General features: G+C 46.0%; 1 protein-coding gene across 19 annotated transcripts in view; it reads left to right on the plus strand.

The window, feature by feature from the left end:
* LOC102507360 (partitioning defective 3 homolog) overlaps window positions 1-17150 on the plus strand; it is a 456005-nt gene that overhangs the window by 158225 nt on the left and 280630 nt on the right. The window lies entirely within an intron of this gene.

Raw genomic sequence — 17150 nt, forward strand, 5'->3', positions numbered from 1 at the left:
TCATTTTCTTCAAAAAGTCCATATGGGTTGAAATCTAGGTGAGGACTCAGCGAGAGGATGTTTTCTTGTTTATCTATTTCAGTAATTTCTAAAGTGATTAAACTGTTCACTGGAATAGCTGTTCTTCAGTTTAGATTAGTGGTATCAGTGGAAAGAAATCTGAAGTGTTTTACCTAATTCATCTCAGTCTCTGTTTTACAGCATAAACCTTGTTCAGCAGTTTTGTGTATGTGGGGTGTTTGAATATGAAACAATAAAAAAAGGACAGCTTGCCTTTGACACCTGCGATGGTGTGGAAATGTGCTGCTTTTTTTTTTTAACATAATAAGTAGCATGGAAACACTGTGTGAGGGAGATAATTTTAAGTGATGAAAAAACCCATGGAAGTTCTACTTAGGAGACACAAGTGATAAAAACAAGTGGAAAGCCAGGGATAAATAACACCAGTCAGTGTAAAGTCTGTGTTATTTTGAGAACACTGTCACTGTGAGGTTGCTTTTTAAAACTTAGATATTTTAGTGTGGGCCTGGGGTCAGATGGGCGGCTACCAGCCCTTCACCACATGTGGGGTTTGGGCACCTGCTCAAATTGTCCTCAGGTCAGTTTATTCGCAAATCAAACGGTGTCATCCTGGAACCTGCCTCATCTCCCAATGTGATGCCCGCTGAGGGCTGGGCGTCATGCCTGGGGCCCAGGCGCTGATCCAGAAGGCGTAGAGTGCTGGTAAGGAAATCTTCCGTGCTCCTTTGACCGTAAGTCGGAAGGAAGGGAGCTGGGGGTCCCATTTGTAGCTCGGGGGCCTCCCTGAGGGTCCGGGTTCCCCAGCTTCCCCGGAAGCCCTGATGGGGTGGCCGGTCCTTGGCTGCTAGGGTCCTGACTGTCACATCCTTGCAGAGGGAGGGGGCTGCGCCCTTTGTGGCGGCTTTGAGAGCAGGTGAGCCTTTCCTGCCAGGACCCACCCCCGCTATGACGCCCTTTGTGGTCTGTTGTCCAGAACCGCAGGGCCTGCCTGCCCATCTCTAAATCAGAGGTGGCGAAAGGACCTGTCTTGGTTTAGACTCGTGGAGCCTGCGTGGGGCTGGGGTTTACCTTCCCAGAAGGTAACCCCCTCGGGGCTCCTTCAAGCTAAATATGCGGAATCTGACCTTTTTATTGGAAGATGAGGAGAAAAACATTGGCGGCCCAGAGTTTCTGAAACATGATACGTTTCATTGTTTCTAAAATACAGTCTTGTCTTGTTGCGGTTGTAGATCTGTTTTTAAGGAAAGTAGTGTAGTTTTTCTTTGTAATTTTGGTATAAAATAGTTTCTTTTTAAGCAAAACAGCTGTATTGAGAAGCCACTCAAGCACCATATATTTTTCCCCCCAGAACGAAGCCGTGGTTTGCTTCTGCTGAAGTCATCTGAAGTATCTGTTCCACGGTGAGCAGGTTTTTTTCATAAGCGCCTCCTCAGTCCATGTTATCCACGTAGGTGACATTAGCTCTTTGCTTCTGGGCCTGAGATCTTCCTCCTCGGCTTCAGTTTCAGAAATGACAATCCGCTCATTAATTTTAATGATTTCACATCAGCAGGATAATTAACCAGGCTGAAATCTATTTATCTGGACAAGAACAGCAAAACCAAAACCAAACCCGAATGAAAACTTTGTCTAAAAGTAAGCACAGTCATCTGGGCGGAGGGGACCGGCCGGTGATGCCGGCCGCGCTGGACGCCGAGTCTGGCCAGTCTCTCTCAGCTGTGGATTCACCCGTTTCACTGTCCCCATGAGTCATCTGATGTTAATAGCCCAGGTGTCTCTTCTCTGGCTTTTTTTTTTCACCTTCGTTTTTGCCATTAATAAAGTAGTCACGGTATGTCATCCTGTGGATGACAGAATGTTTCATGTGGTTAAAAACAACCAGCCCTTGCCTTCGCAGTTTGGGATCCGCAGGGGAGACCCAGGTCTCCCTTGAGCTATGCCAGCTGGACTGCAGGGTCAAGAGAGTTCCTGGTTGATAGGCCTCCAGCGGCTTTGTCTTCACTCTGGTTCCTCCTAGAGTGCTTGTCTCTCGTTAGCTCTGCATTTCGAAGGTAATCGTGACCACGTTGGCTTTGCCGGGGGCAGGGAGGTGACAAGGACAGAGGAGGGTGTCAGTGCTGGGCGCCTCGGGAGGTGTTTCCTATCCTGTGGGGCTGAGCCTGCATTAGGGGCTGTGGGACCTTCCCTCCCTCTCTCAGAATGTGGCACCAAACACCTCGTCCCAGAGGTGGGAGGTGTCTCTGAACCGGGAAGTGCCTGGAGCCAGACTCAGGGCAGGTCGCCTTGCTCGGGTGCCTGTGGCTGCATCCGGACGACATCAGGGTCCTCCCAGCAGGTGGAGGGTCTCTCAGAGGCATCCTTTTCTTACGTCCGTCTTGGGACTTCCCTCTTCTGAGAGGTCTCAGAGGAAGCACAGAGGAGCTGGAAACTAAATGGATTTTTTTGGGGGGGTGTTGAAAAAGTTCTGCTTTCAAAACGTTGAGATCCAAGAAACAAAAAAAGCAACAAAACTCTTAGTTTTGATGTTGGGCAGTGCTTTAAGAAATCTGAATTCCTTCTAACAACGGCCCTTTCCCTGACTCTGCAGGGACCATAACTTAACGTCAGCAGGTGATAGATCATACGTTGCCTTTGTTCTTACATCCCCGCAGTTTCCCGCAACTAGTAAATTCCCTGTGAGAGGAGGCAGGACCTCGGCGATTTGTGACAGGGAGAACTGGGGCCAGCAAGGGGAATGTGAGCTGAGTGGGAGTCTGCCACTTCCTGGCCTCACCGTGGTGAGCGGCCCTGAAGCCAGTCAGCAGAAGCAGCGAGGAGGTGGAAGGCATGTTCCAGCCGCCAGCACGCTCCACTCCAGGGACGCCTGCCCTGACCTTTAGAGAAAAGCCCGTGCTTTAAGGTTCTTTCCATCAGGCAAAAACCTCATCTAACTGGCAGATTGCGATGAGGGAGCGACTCTGAGGGAAAGACCTAGGGTGTGGCTCTGACAGGTGCAGGTGTGCCGGGGAAGGTGCCCTCCCTTTTGGAGCCCTGCCCACCCGTCCGCCGTGGATGCCTCAGGGCCCCGAGGCCACGAGTTTGAAGGGCAGGGAGCTGCCTTCTCCCTCCTTATTCTGTGCACTTCTGTCACCGTCTCCAGCCACGGTGCTCGCGCTCCGTGCTTTTTCCTGCAGACAGAACATTTCCGACTTTTGATCAGAAGTGAGGGTGGCTAATACGGGGCAGGCCTGCTTCTATGATGGCCTGCTTTGGTGGCATCCCAGGGAGTGTGCCTGAGAAGAGCTGAGTGTTCAACAGAAATCGGATTTAATAAAATAGCACCAGGGAATAAATGCTTACCCATTGTCTTATCCTCAAAAAGAGGAGTCCAGTGTTGTCTGCTTATTCTGATACTTTTTAAACTTTTGACAATATTTGCACATTATGACTAATAGTCACATGCTGCATACCATGTGTTCACAAATCATGGAAAAGGGAAGTTACTATGAAAGTGCTTCATTTTCACTCTTTGTTATAATTTGCTTAGGGAAATTTTTGAAGATCTAGGGCAGAAATAAATTTTAAAAATTAGAGCGTTGTTTAGATGTGAGTGAACAGAACAGTGACGCTTATCCAGAGTTTATATGGGTATAGTTTTAAAAAAAAAATGAGTGAGTCCTTGTGGTCCCAGGTTTCGCCCGTGTCACTGCAGGGTGGACGGTGGGTCCCAGGGATCGTCTTCCGTCTGCCTGAGTAGGGAAGAGGGAGAGCCTTATCCTTTCCCAAGTGCTTTAAAAGCCTTTTCTTAATGGGAAAAAAACCCCTCATTTCACTGACACTTAGAACCATCCGGATGACCTCTGTGAGCTGTTTTTGAGAAGATGCCCTGAGCACACTTTCTTAATGACAAGGCGAGGAGGTGGCGTGTGCGGATGTCTCATCGCAGCGGCGGGGCGCTGGCCAGGGAGTGGCAGCGGTGCCCCGCTGGGACTTGGGGGCGCCGTGGAGCCCCTGGCCCGGAAGCAGGCGGGCCCCACGCTCCCCCACCGTGAGGGCAAGTCGGGTTCGGGGCTCCGAGGACTGACTGCAGTGTGGTTGGTTTTCTCGCTTGTCTGTTCTTTAGCGCATAGACACTATTTGGATTCTTCAGTTAATAATAACCGAACACCCCTGCCTCCAAATTCTAAAGTTTCGCCGTTTTTTTGTTAAAAAGGAAGGGGATTTGTTGATATTATTTCCCAGTTGGCAAAGTTCGGCAGACCTTGTGCAGAAGCAAACGTAATTGCACTCACCTCCAGCAGCAGCAAGTGTAGAAACTAAAAACATTGATCATTTTACAATGAAATTTAGTTTTCATTATAAAATGCCAGAGATGTTCTTTATCGCAGAAACCTGTTGTGTTCACAGTAACACCGAGAGTAAAGACAGCGCAGCCTTGGAAGGGAGGTGTCCGGCACCTGAACTTGCCCAAGGTAGAGTATTTTCTGGTGCTTTAGTGGGTCGGCTGTGCCTCTAATACGTCTCAAAATGATTTGAGTTGCAAAACATGATTAAAGCGTCTTCTGTTTTTGTGACACACATTATTTTTTGTAAGTTCTACATATTTTAAAATTTTTATCGTGAAAGTGAGGTGGGGAGCCCCATAAAAAGACGGGCAGGACCCCTAGGTAGGGCCACTGCTCTCTTCCCAGCACCGTCCAGTTCCCTGGCCTAGAGGCTCTGTCTCGCTTTCTGCCTCTAAAGCGGCTAACTTACACCTAAAATTCTATTGGTTCCCTGAGCTCATTTCTGATTGGTTATTTCCTTCACTCCTGATTGGGTATTATTTTCACTTGTGATTGGTTATTTCTCTCACTCCTGATTGGTCCATTCCCCTCACTCCTGATTGGTTATTTCTCTCACTCTGATTGGTGTATTTTTACAAAGCTTGTTCCTGGTTGATCAACTTCTGTTAAACTTACTTTGCATAGGATGTTGCAAAGTGTAAAACTGGCAGCCTATAAAAGGCCTGTGTAAACCCACAGACGGTGTCCAGAGCTTGAAGGGTTAATTTTTCTGGTCCCACTGGCGTAATAAACCTGCGTTCTCCAACTCTCCAGTGCTGCTTGGTTTTTCCCCCGGATCCAGGTTGGTGTCACAACTGAGCTGTAACACCGAGCTGTAACACATTTTTCCGTAACAAAAGAGCTGTGTTCTCAAAGCCTCAAGTCCAACAACAGGACCGGAGTGTGAGGGCTGGTGCACATGCTTTTGAGGAGGACTGCCGGATTTACCCAGGAGCCTTGCCAGCCACTGCAGGGCCACTTTATTTCCATGTGCTTTCTCGTGGGAGCCACAGTAGCACTCTACCCCGACGTGAAGTAAGTGGCACAGTGAGCCTGGGAAGCCTGGGCCAGCCCGTGGACACCTGCCCTCCAGTGCACTGGCGTGGCCTTGTCCGGGTGCTGTAAACTCTGCAAACCTATTTTCACAGTGTACAAAAATGCAGAAAGTAGCACCCGTTTGGCAGACCGGCTGCGTGTGAAGGTGAAGTTGGGTGACACAGCAAAATGCAGATCAGTTTTCAGTGTATTGCAGGCATTGTGAGGTGCCACATCCAACTTCATTGTAGAGAAGAGTAGACTGAGTATTCCCACCTCGAGAACTCTCTCCGCCTGGGGTCGCTGTCCTCCTCCTGCGTCCTTTCCCCCAGCGGGTTGGAAATGCCGCCTGGTGTGCTGGGCCGTCTCGTTTTCCTCCCTGGTATGTTTTTCCTGCCCTCACCATCCTACCAGAATTGGAGTCTTGCTTCTGTGGCATCTTATCAGAATTAGAAGAAAACTTAATCACTTTAAATCATCTCTGGTTCTTTTCTGAAGAACATAATCTGACACAAAAATGACAGGAGTGTTAATCTCTGGGTCCGTTTTCTACGTTCCCTTTTGATTTTGGCAAGCACGTGTAGTTTGGAAAGGATTAAATCCTAAGATGCTAAGTGTCTTGTGGGGGCTCTTGTCTGGCTACTGCTGAGCAAGCATCCGGATGTTTGGGGTGTGGGGGAGGCGCGGTGCGGCTCCTGAGCTTTGCAGCGGGGCGGGCGGGGAGCGGGGCGCCAGCCAGTCCTCCCTTTCCTTGATGCCTGGCCCTATGTATTGCTTCTTTGGCCTGCGGAGCTAAAAGCCCACCAGCAGCAGGGAAGTGGGTCAGAAACTGTACCGAGTGACATCTTCGGCGGTGCGTGGATTACCCTCCACGGGGAATCCCTCAGTACCCGGCGATCGTCTTGCCTGTGAATACAGCTGCAGGGACGCGCCGCCTAGAGCCCGCGCTGCGAATAAAGGTCCACCTTCTTTTTGAGCCATGACCTCGGGCGCTTTTTCATGTGTTCATCGCAGGCAGTCTTAAAGATTTTTGCGGTGAGCCCTGCGATTAACTATAACCTTGAAGCAAATACAGGCTTTCTCTTTCTTTTCCCCACCCTTCTGTATGTCGTTTGCTTTTGAAAGTTTGTTCTTTATCTCTGTGTTTAGTGAGCAGTGGGACTGCTGTCCTTTTAAACAGCCCTGGTTAAGGAATCACATTAACGTTTTCAGCTCACTGTGTGTTGTCTTCACTGCCGGCTCTGCAGCCTGCCTGTAGACGCTGAACCTCTCAGAAGCTATTTTTAATTTTGGAACGTTAGGATCTAGGTAGGTGTGCCTTTTCAAAATTTATCCTACGTGGACTTTTTCCATCTGCCTTCAACAGGATTCTGAAATGGTCCTGAAAAAGTTGCCCCTTTAAGCCCTGAAGCATTTTGTCCAGTGGTTTTATGTTCTTTTTCCCCCACAGAGGCCCGGGTACATGCCCTGTGGTGTTCTCACGAGCTCTGTGTATCTGTGAGCCATTCCCCTCCCCTCATTTTTTCCTTGCTTTTTTTTCTTTCTCTGCTCTTAGGGCTGGAAGGAGGTTGTTGACTGCCTCTCTTTCATGTCTGAACAGTTGAAAGTACTGAACATAAACAGGCAGTTTCCACAGCATACCCTTGGTGGCGTGGGGCTGGGGTCGGCTTGGGGCGTGCTTGGGGGTTTCCCTTCATGTGTCTGCATTATTTACACTCCTCAATGATAAGAACATTAGTTTTGAAATATTTTTGTTTCTAGTAAATCAAACTTCATAAGATTGGAAGATGGAGCAACTTGTTCTCTTTTTCTATAAATACTGTAATTCTCATATTGCAAGATGCAGCTGCAATACTGGGATTCACTGGAGTCAGGCTAACCCTCTGAGAAGCACCATGTCCCCTCCCCCTGTGGTGACTCCTTCCTTCTCAGAAGTGGGTTCTGGGTCCTGGGTCCTGTGTTCCCACTGCTGCATCCACACACTGCCCCTCCGCAGCCGGGAGGAGCACCCCTGACCCCTAGAGGCTGCCGTCGTCACCTCTGCTCTGCTGCTGTCCCGGCTCCGACTTAGGGCTTGGTGTGTATTTAATTCCTCCCAACACAGTCCTGAGAGTGAGAGTGTGTGTGTGTGTCTGCGTGTGTGCACGAGGTCTCTCCCGTCAGCACGTAGGTGCTCAGTTAACCCCCCCCCCCGCCACCCTTTGAACCCCTGGCTCACTGTCCCTCTGCTGGGCTTCCTGCTCCTCCCAGCCCAGGTTTGGTTCCTTCTTACCTTTTGTGTGTCAAGTCAGTGGCCGCCCCCCACGGGGACCTCCCTAGTCCTCATGCTCGAGGGAGGGAACATCCCTGCTGCCTTCTCTGCTGTCTCTGCTCTCACCTCCCTTTTCTTTCCAACACTCGTGAATTTGAGTCTGTCTTGGTTTCTGTCAGTTTCCATGCCCTTCAAGGCACAGGCATGGTCTTGGTGACTGTAGGTAGCTCCTCGTGGTCCGCCGTGTAGTTCTGAGTAAGTGGTTCAGAGGAATTGAAAGGGAAAAGTCTATGATGACTTTACTTTTTCTGGCACTGTGTGTCATGGGTGGATTCTCCCCGGGGTGGACTAGATGGGCCATGTCTGTGGTGTGAGGCTGGTATTTACGAGTCACAAGCTGGGACCTGCAGACGGTCGGCAGAGGGGAGACCTGTTTTGTGTGATGACATGTACATCTGTAAACTGTGGGACCACGGTCAGACTTCTGAGTCATCCAGGCTTGCTTGTGCAGCTGCTGTTTAGAAAGTCCTGGTCTGATGGGGGCACAGCCCCCTGTCTCCTAGCTTACTCAGTCACCTCCGGTCTTTCTCCAAGGGCGCCTTGTAGCACAACGTGGATTCGGTTGTCAGGAGGTGAGCGCGATCAGTCTGTTGCCAGCAGTGTCGCTGTGTCCTAGCAATTTCCGCTGTGTCGGCCTTGGTGATGGCAGCCCCGGGGAGGCCGAGGAGCAGGTGCTGGGAGGAGGGGGATACGTGGCGAACAGGCCCCCAGAGTGTTGTCAGAGGCCTGACAAAGTCATTGATTCTGTTAGCTCCAGAAATGTTCATTACTTGCATACTTAAAATATTTGATTTTCAGAAACTATTTAATTATTCTTTGTGTTTATAACTAAAGTGACAGATAACTTTCCAGTTAATTGGAAAAATAATATTTGAACAAACCATTTGATTCTATTTAATATTTATAAGCAATTGAGTTGAAAATAATGTATTCTATCCTGGTATGTCCTATATTTCATTTGCTTGAGAGCTGGGATTTTTTTTTTTTCTGTTTAAAAAGAATTTTTTCCCCAAAAGTTGTGAGTTTCCTTTATTTCATTAGAATGAATATGAATTATACTATTACTCTGACACTCCAAGCTGGCAAAAATTTTCTTTTCTTTTGGAGATGATTATTCCTATTCTAGGAACAGCGGAGTCTGGTATTCTATGCTCAGTATGTAAAATGTGGATATTATAAATTCTGACTTACCATTAGCATTTTATACCTAGTATATAGCTTTTTGATGGTTTTTTCTTCAATCATCTCTTTTTCTGTGTGGATATTTGATATAAAATTGAGTTTTAGAAATTATTTTCAAGGAGAGGAGTAATATCCTTTGTTTCTTATGGAATTGCACAAAATGTTTTTTAGTGAAAGGAATTGATTCTGGACGGAGGATGACCCCACACAAGCTGAGGGGAATTTTATTTTTTTAAGTTGACGGTAATAGGTGTCCCTGTTTGTTCCTGATTGTCCTCCAGGCTCATTAGACAGCTGTTGAAATGAGCGATTAGAATGATGGGGTCTCCTCTGGTACCTTGGAAGACAGTACACTCACTGCACTGTCTGGGGGTTAATTTAATAATATGATTTCTTTTTTTTAAATTAAACAAGTTTAGAATATGTTGTTTACTTGACTGTTGCAGAGGTAACGCAGTCATAGTTCCAGAATCCAGTGTGGTTACACGTGGTGTACAAAGTCCTGCCTGCCTGCCGCCAGCTCTCCTAACCCCGTGAAGCCCCCGCTCCAGGTGCTCATGGCAGTTTTCTTTCAGCAGCAGATACGAAAGCATGCTCTTTGCACATTTTTACATAAATCGAATCTATCATCTTCTGGGCTTTTTTTTTTTTTTTGCTGACAGTGGTTGGGTGGTCTTTGTATATTGAAGCATAAAAAGTGTCCATTTGTGAACCGGTTCAGTCATTTTCCTTTGCATAGACGGGTCACTGTCTGCTGATGGGCGTGTGGATTGCGTACTGGGTTTGCTGTTGCAGACAACACCGCAGTGATAACCCTTGTTCTTAAGCCACTTGGCATTGAGTACCTCCTGGGCAGACCCCTCTGCTCTCCCCCGCAAATGACAGTGTACATGTGTGGGTTTGTACGAGAGGGTGCAGGTTGGGAACTTCAATGGGTGTTTCCAGACCGACCTCAGGAGATGCTGGACCAGGTGACGGTCCCACCAGCCGCGCCCGGGAGACCTATTCACACGTGCATCACATCGCAACACGAGGTTCTGTGAGATCTGATCAGCTGACGAGATGTGCCTGTGAAACGGGGCCCCCTTGCACGTTCCCCGGGGCAAAAGGAAGGCATGGACACAGCTGGCAGCAGGGGAGCCGAAGGTGGCTCCCTTTCCCCTCAGGGAGAAGGGCCACTCTGTTCCCCATCTTCCCTGAGGAAAGGGCACGCTTGGGGGTGCAGTGGGGTCCTTGCCACTCCTTCAGGGCCGAGTCCAGGTCTTCAGTGTTTGCTTGGATGGCAGTCACTCGGAAGTTTGTTCTTTCTGGTCTCAGTGTTTTCTTCCTTCCCTAACTTTAATTTCTCTGATTCTTCCCTCAAACCCCGAGTTATTTGGGGGCTGAGCGAACTCTTTGAGAGCTTGAATGCAGGGGAGAGTCCAAACCCTCCAAAAAATCCATTTTTAAGTGGCAAATATTTATTAAAATAATTGTTTGTTTTTTACTGGAGTACAAAATGTTAGCAAATTTGCCCCAATAATATTATGGAAGAAAATTAAGTTTAAAAGATTTTTCTTCAGGTGCCTCCCTTGGAAACTTTTAAATAACATTTTTGTTAATGTTAAATACATAAAATTCAAATGAGGTTTTCTTTTTTTTTAACATTTTTTATTGATTTATAATCATTTTACAATGTTGTCAAATTCCAGTGTAGAGCACAATTTTTCAGTTTTACATGAACATATATATATTCATTGTCACATTTTTTTCTCTGTGAGCTACCATAAGATCTTGTATATATTTCCCTGTGCTATACAGTATAATCTTGTTTATCTATTCTACAATTTTGAAATCCCAGTCTATCTCTTCCCACCCCCTGCCCCCTTGGCAACCACAAGTTTGTATTCTATGTCTGTGAGTCTATTTCTGTTTTGTATTTATGCTTTGTTTGTTTGTTTGTTTTAGATGCCACGTATGAGCGATCTCATATGGTATTTTTCTTTCTCTTTCTGTCTTACTTCATTTAGAATGACGTTCTTCAGGAGCATCCATGTTGCTGCAAATGGCGTTATGTTGTTGGTTTTTATGGCTGAGTAGTATTCCATTGTATAAATATACCACATCATCTTTATCCAGTAATCTGTTGATGGACATTTAGGCAGTTTCCATGTCTTGGCTATTGTAAATAGTGCTGCTGTGAACATTGGGGTGCAGGTGTCTTTTTGAAGTAGGGTTCCTTCTGGATATATGCCCAGGAGCGGAATTCCTGGGTCATATGGTAAGTCCATTCCTAGTCTTTTGAGGAATTTCCATACTGTTTTCCACAGTGGCTGCATCTACTCAAGAAATAGAAATAAAAGCAAGAATAAACAAATGAGACCTAATGAAACTTACAAGCTTCTGCACAGAAAAGGAAACCATAAGTAAAACAAAAAGACAACCTACAGAATGGGAGAACATTTTTGCAAATGAAACCGACAAAGGCTTGATCTCCAGAATATATAAGCAACTTATACAACTTAATAAGAAAAAAACAAACAACCCAATCCAAAAATGGGCAGAAGACCTAAACAAGCAATTCTCCAAGGAAGGAATACAAATGATCAATAGGCACATGAAAAAATGCTCAATGTCACTAATTATCAGAGAAATGCAAATCAAAACTACAATGAGGTATCACCTCACACCAGTCAGAATGGCCATCATTCAAAAATCCACAAATGATAAATGCTGGAGAGGCTGTGGAGAAAAGGGAACCCTCCTTCACTGCTGGTGGCAAATGAGGTTTTCTGAACGATTATTTCCCCTTTGAAATAACTTGTGCGTTCTTTTCATGTTTTAAATCTCTGGTATTTGATAAGTATTTTTCTCTTATGAATGAAGATTATAATATGCCCACTGTCCCCCCTCCCTCGCCCACCCCTGTCTTGTCAATAATTGTTCTTTATTTGCATAATTTGCTGAAGGCAAATGAGTTGAATGATGAGACAGGAAAAGGACAAGATTTTTAAAAAACGGTGGCTCATTAAATGATTCTTGAAAGATGTGAGGTTTTTGCTGATTCTCAGCAGTAACCTGTGCACATGGATCCCGCGGGAGCGGGATCAGTGGTTCTTCCTCACCCGGTGGTGCCCAAGGGGAGGTGCTGTGTGGTTTATCTCTGCGTTAACACGGGTTTCCCTGTTACGCCTTAGGCTCTATGTAATAGCCTGAAAACAGCCCCTTTGAAAGTCCTCAGCTTCTTCCTGAATGTGAACATCCCGTGTTGGCCTTGGCGGCTGGGATTTGCCACTGAGACTCATTTTCTTGAGATACAAGATTTGTGTTGATGGGATTGGTCTGTTTGGGGTTTGAGGATCACAGCCAGCAGATGTCTCCTTTGTGACCTTTCTCATTCTGCAAAGGATTGTTGGCAACTGAAATCCTCCTGTTCTCTCGCCCCCCCCACCTTGTTCCGTCACTGGACGCCTGTGCTGACTAGTTTACTGTGCAAAGCAGCTGGTTTAGATGAATCTTGTTGTTTGCAAACTTCTCCCTTTCTGGCATTTTCAAGAGTTGAGCTGGTAAGGTGCTTGCACCTGCAGTAGCAAAAGAAAGTGTCCAGGAGAGCTACAAATGCAGTGACTTCCTTCTGAAATTATTTTCTGTTCATCACAGCATCAAAATGTAGACGGGACATGGTTATACACACACACACACACACACACACACACACAGAGTAAAGATAATATCACGTGAATCATAGCTACCAAATGTGACATTTCCCAATTGCATTTAAGTGTCTAGAAAGACAGAATGTATGTCCCCATCCCCATTTAAATGTCGTTTACCATTCTGTGACCCATGGTTTTGGGCACCTCATGTCAGTTTTTCTATCTCTTGCGCATAGATAAACTTGTTCTAGTTTACTAAATGGTTGACGAGAACTGGTGTAGATGTGTGGGCATCAGGATGTGGTGGTGATCGTGTTACTTTGAGGCATTTTCACTGAAGAAGACGCAGCCTGGGATCCTGCTGCTTGCACGTTTGACCAAGCAGTGGTAGTTTGAGTATTTTTCCTCCTGTTTCCTGTTTCTTTTCCTCTCTACCTCCAGTCCTGGAGGGTCTCCTTCTAAATGTCTCTCAGACCTGCCCAGTGCTTCCACTCCTGTCCCTTCCTCCCGAGGTCAGGCTGCCGTCAGCGCTCACCTGGGTCACTGCATCAGCATCCCCGCCTCCCCTGTGTCTCTACTGAGGTCAGAGTGACGGGCAGCACAGAGCTGGCCCCCGGTAGTGCTTGGAACACCGTCTGGAGCCGTGGGGAGTGGAGTGGTTGGCGGCAGCAGCTTGAAGGCCGAGTGGGTTGGAATTTCATAGCCTGTGTTATGCTGAGCGAATTCCTGAAGTTTCTAAGCCTCAGGTCAAGTTTCATAACTTTCTAAGACACCTTTCAGGGGATTGTAAAGATTAGATGAGACAAATCATCTAAAACTTTTAAAATAGCACCCAACAGGGTGGGGGTGGGGCTCAGCGGTAGAGCACATGCTTAGCACGCACGAGGTCCTCGGTTCAATCCCCGTTGCCGACAGAACCCCAGCGTGTAACGCACAGTAAGACTCACTAAGCACCAGTCTGGATGCTGGTGTTCCTGTTGTGTGTGGAGGGGTCTTCTTGCCGGCCCCTCACTGGCTTCTCCCGCCCTGCCAGTCCCCTGGACTCCTCCGGGCTCAGATCCCTCCTGCTCTTGTGCTTCTGGCCTTTCGAGCATTCCGGGCAACTGTCCCCTTCCTCTTCCTCAGTCCTCTCCTCCTGGTCACAGCTCGGAAGTCGCCCCTGCTGGAGATGCCCCCACCTGCTCCTGCCAAAACCGAAGTCAGGAGCACGCGGCAGTTTCCCAGTCTCTCTCTTTCCATCCCAGCACTTACCGTGTTTCTTCTTTACTGAGCATGTGGCCCATTTCTGTTTCTCAGGGCTTTGTCTGTGTTGGCTTTTGAGGGAAGCGTGACTAAACTCCTGGTGGCCTTCGTCTCCCTCACAGCAGTTGCATCTGAGCGGACCTTCTGCACCTTGAATCTGTCCTTGTAAAGGGCCCTCTGCTTGTAATTTGTGAACCTAAAACCGTCCTCTTAAAAACGTTTTTATAGCAAACATTCTGATAAAAATATATATTCTTCCATAGGTAGTATATCTTTTCTCACATTTAATGTTTAGCTTTTCAAAAGTCTCTTCTGGATTAAACTGGAGAAAGTTGGAGGGGAGGGCAAGGAAAGCAAGATTCTATCAGCAGAAATCTAGGCTTTCGGAGTCACTCATACTTTACATCCCTGGAGGGACTAATTTTCCTGAGAACTTTGTATTTTAATCATAAACAGACCCAATTCAGCAATACTTTCATAAACCCTTGGCTGAGATTTTGGCATTAATGTCCTGAACTCATAGAAAGAGAAACATATTTTTGTAGACTGGCCAAGGAAAATAGGTCTCAATTCAAATAAAAATAATGTTTGTTATTTTACAAAGATTTTTCCACTGAGTTATGTGTTAAACTTTCTGCTAATTTAGTTGTCTGATATTGGACTTGACTTAGGCAATGATTTGATGTGTTTTCTGTGGCTCAATGTAATGACTGAATTTTTTAAATTTCGCTTTTGAGTAGGGCTCATGTTGTGTTAGTGTACACATGATTATTTAACTAACTTGTGTTGTTTACTTCGTGGATTTTTATAAATAGACCAACCGCATGTCTTATTAAATATATTGGAAATGGTAAAATATGCAGGGGATTTTTATGGTGGTGGAGATGTCTTCTTCGTGGTGCGCGCACATTTCCCCTTCTGCTGTTATTTAGTGTTTTTCGGTCTGTTGCATGCCTGGAAACCCTTCCTCTTGCTTCTCTGACACTTCTGTCTCTAAGCTCGCTGCTCCTATTATTTGCAGAAATCTCTTTCTTCTGCTCTGCCCATGTGCTCCTCCCTGCCGTGACCTTTAAGTTTCTGTTCCCGTCCCTCCAGCCTCATGCTGCCCACAAATAAACTAGTTGACTTCTTCTGTGTAGACGTCTTTGAACTATCTTGACACTTTCTCCCAGGCAGAGGCGAAGTGACCCCTTGTTTAAAGGGCAGTGTGGGTTGAAACCCCTTGTTCTGGACTTGACTCTCCATCCAGCTGCGTAACACCTCGCAGCTCTGTGTGCCAGAATGACCTCATCCCCGTGAAATTGTCTATAGTTAATTTCCAAATGTTTCCTAGACCTAAAAACTCAATAATTGTCAACCATGTTCTTACTTCTTGTAGTTTTGCCCTGAGCCTCCCAGGTTTCAAACTTAGTTTCTTTCTCTTCTTCCTGTTGCTTCGTGTTTGCTCTCTGGCCAGGTGCTACGTGTCCCACGTGCACGGAGCTTTCTGCCTTCTTAGCACCTGCCCTCATTCCAGCCGCGCTCCCTGTGACTGGACTGATGTCATGCTTGCTTCCCTCTGCCATCTGTGCCTTCTTTGGTCAACTCTGTGTATTCCTACCTGCTTAAATCTTTCAAATCACCCTTTGTATTGCATCAGCTCCAAGTTGAAAAGCATGAAAAAGACTCCCTCCTGCACTGATTTAAAATTAGACTCATTAACTTGGAATTCTGTATACTCTGTAATCCAAAATCCAATTTAGCTTTTTTAGGCTTCATCTTCTGTGCTCTGTCAGACTTCTGTTTTTTCCTTTTAAATAAATATTCTATTCCTTTGCCTCAGAGGTCCCCCCGGGCTCTGAGTCAGTGTTGTGTCCATTGATTACTTGGTTCAGTCTTTGATCGTCTGTGTTTGTGAAGCTTGCTGTGAGACGTCCCTGTGCTTGATTGAGACTGGAACGGCGGGAGCCAGGAGAGGACCAAGACTGGATCCGAGTCCAGGCCTCTTAACTGGAGTCTTGAATAAGCTGCCTAGTCTCTAACTTCCTGCGGGGGCAGAACCTGGATTGAAGTGGTCACTTAATTTAAACTAATATTCCAAAAGTCCCTCTGGAAAACTGGGAGTCTGATAAAATTTTGAGGAAACCCAAATCATTGATTGCAGTTCACAGTCTTTCCACAAAATACCAACTCGTCTTTTTTAACACATAACTTCAGGTGTTAATGTTTCTTGCTTTTGAGTCGGAGATGTTCTGGTGCCGCCCCTGCGAGGGGTTGGTGGCATGCCCCCACCGTCTGGAGACGCAGATGTGATCCCCGCCCGAGGGACTTACTAGCCTGAACGCTCTGAGTGGCTGTTTCCTTATCTGGACATTCGGGGAAATTACCTCTTTCTTGCTAATACAGTTGTCCAGAAGCTTTAATGTCCTTACCACGGGGGTTAACAGCTTATGCTCTTGACCCAGAAAAAGTTAGATTTTTGTTGCCCTTAGCTCTCTGATGTGATCACGTTGATTTGTCTCTTAAAAAATGTCCTTTTTTGTAAAATGGTAGATAGTAGAACTCACCTCATAGACTTTAGTAAAATAATGTAGCTCACTATTTAATGAATGTTTTTTAAATGATATAAGGTGCTATTTATTCAAAATCTAATATAAAATTGACTGTGGCTCTGCCTCCTGCCCCACCCCAGTGGTTTCTCTAAAGGTTCAGCAGACGTGTTCTATCGTTAGGTGCTCACCTTGCTGCTTCTCCTTACTCGTGAGACCTTGTGGGACAGAATCGTAAGCAAATTACATTTAGACAACAGTCTATTCTACGTTCAGACATTGTAGATTATTATTTTTATTTGAAACAAATTTACAGTATTTAGTCCGTGTTCTCTTTGTGGTTTTCACATGAGGTAGGTGGCTGTTCTTTCATACACGTATGGTTAAAACCCTTTGATAATTAAAAACACTGTAGCCAGGATATACAGCCAGCCTATCTTTCTGGTTGTACTGGAACTGTAAACACTTCCTGTAAGATGTTTCTTAATATCTTACTAAAAAGTACCCCCCCCCCCGGCTACGCATCTTTCCTGTACGTACAACAGATTTTTATTTACTTGTAAGCATTTTTATTTATTTGTGGCTGTAATGCATCTCATCTGGGTTGATCTTTTATTTAAATTTAAAGAGGTATCCAGATGAAGTAAACATAACCAGAGCCTCATTTCATGAATATATTCCAGTTAGCAGCCCATAAGACACATAAAAGTTTGCTCTCCCCCCCTTCTGAGACTTCCTGTTTCTTTTTCTCCTCATTCAAACTCGTAGTCTTTCTCAGGTTCTGCGCTGTAAATACTTTTGGCTCTGAAACACAAAGGAATTAGTTTTATGGTATTTCCTATTTCAAGTCCGCTTAGAATCTTTACTAATTAGGTTCCCTGTAGAGGCATTT

The sequence above is a fragment of the Camelus ferus genome, chromosome 35, assembly GCF_009834535.1.
Source record: "Camelus ferus isolate YT-003-E chromosome 35, BCGSAC_Cfer_1.0, whole genome shotgun sequence".
Classification (NCBI taxonomy): Eukaryota; Metazoa; Chordata; class Mammalia; order Artiodactyla; family Camelidae; genus Camelus; species Camelus ferus.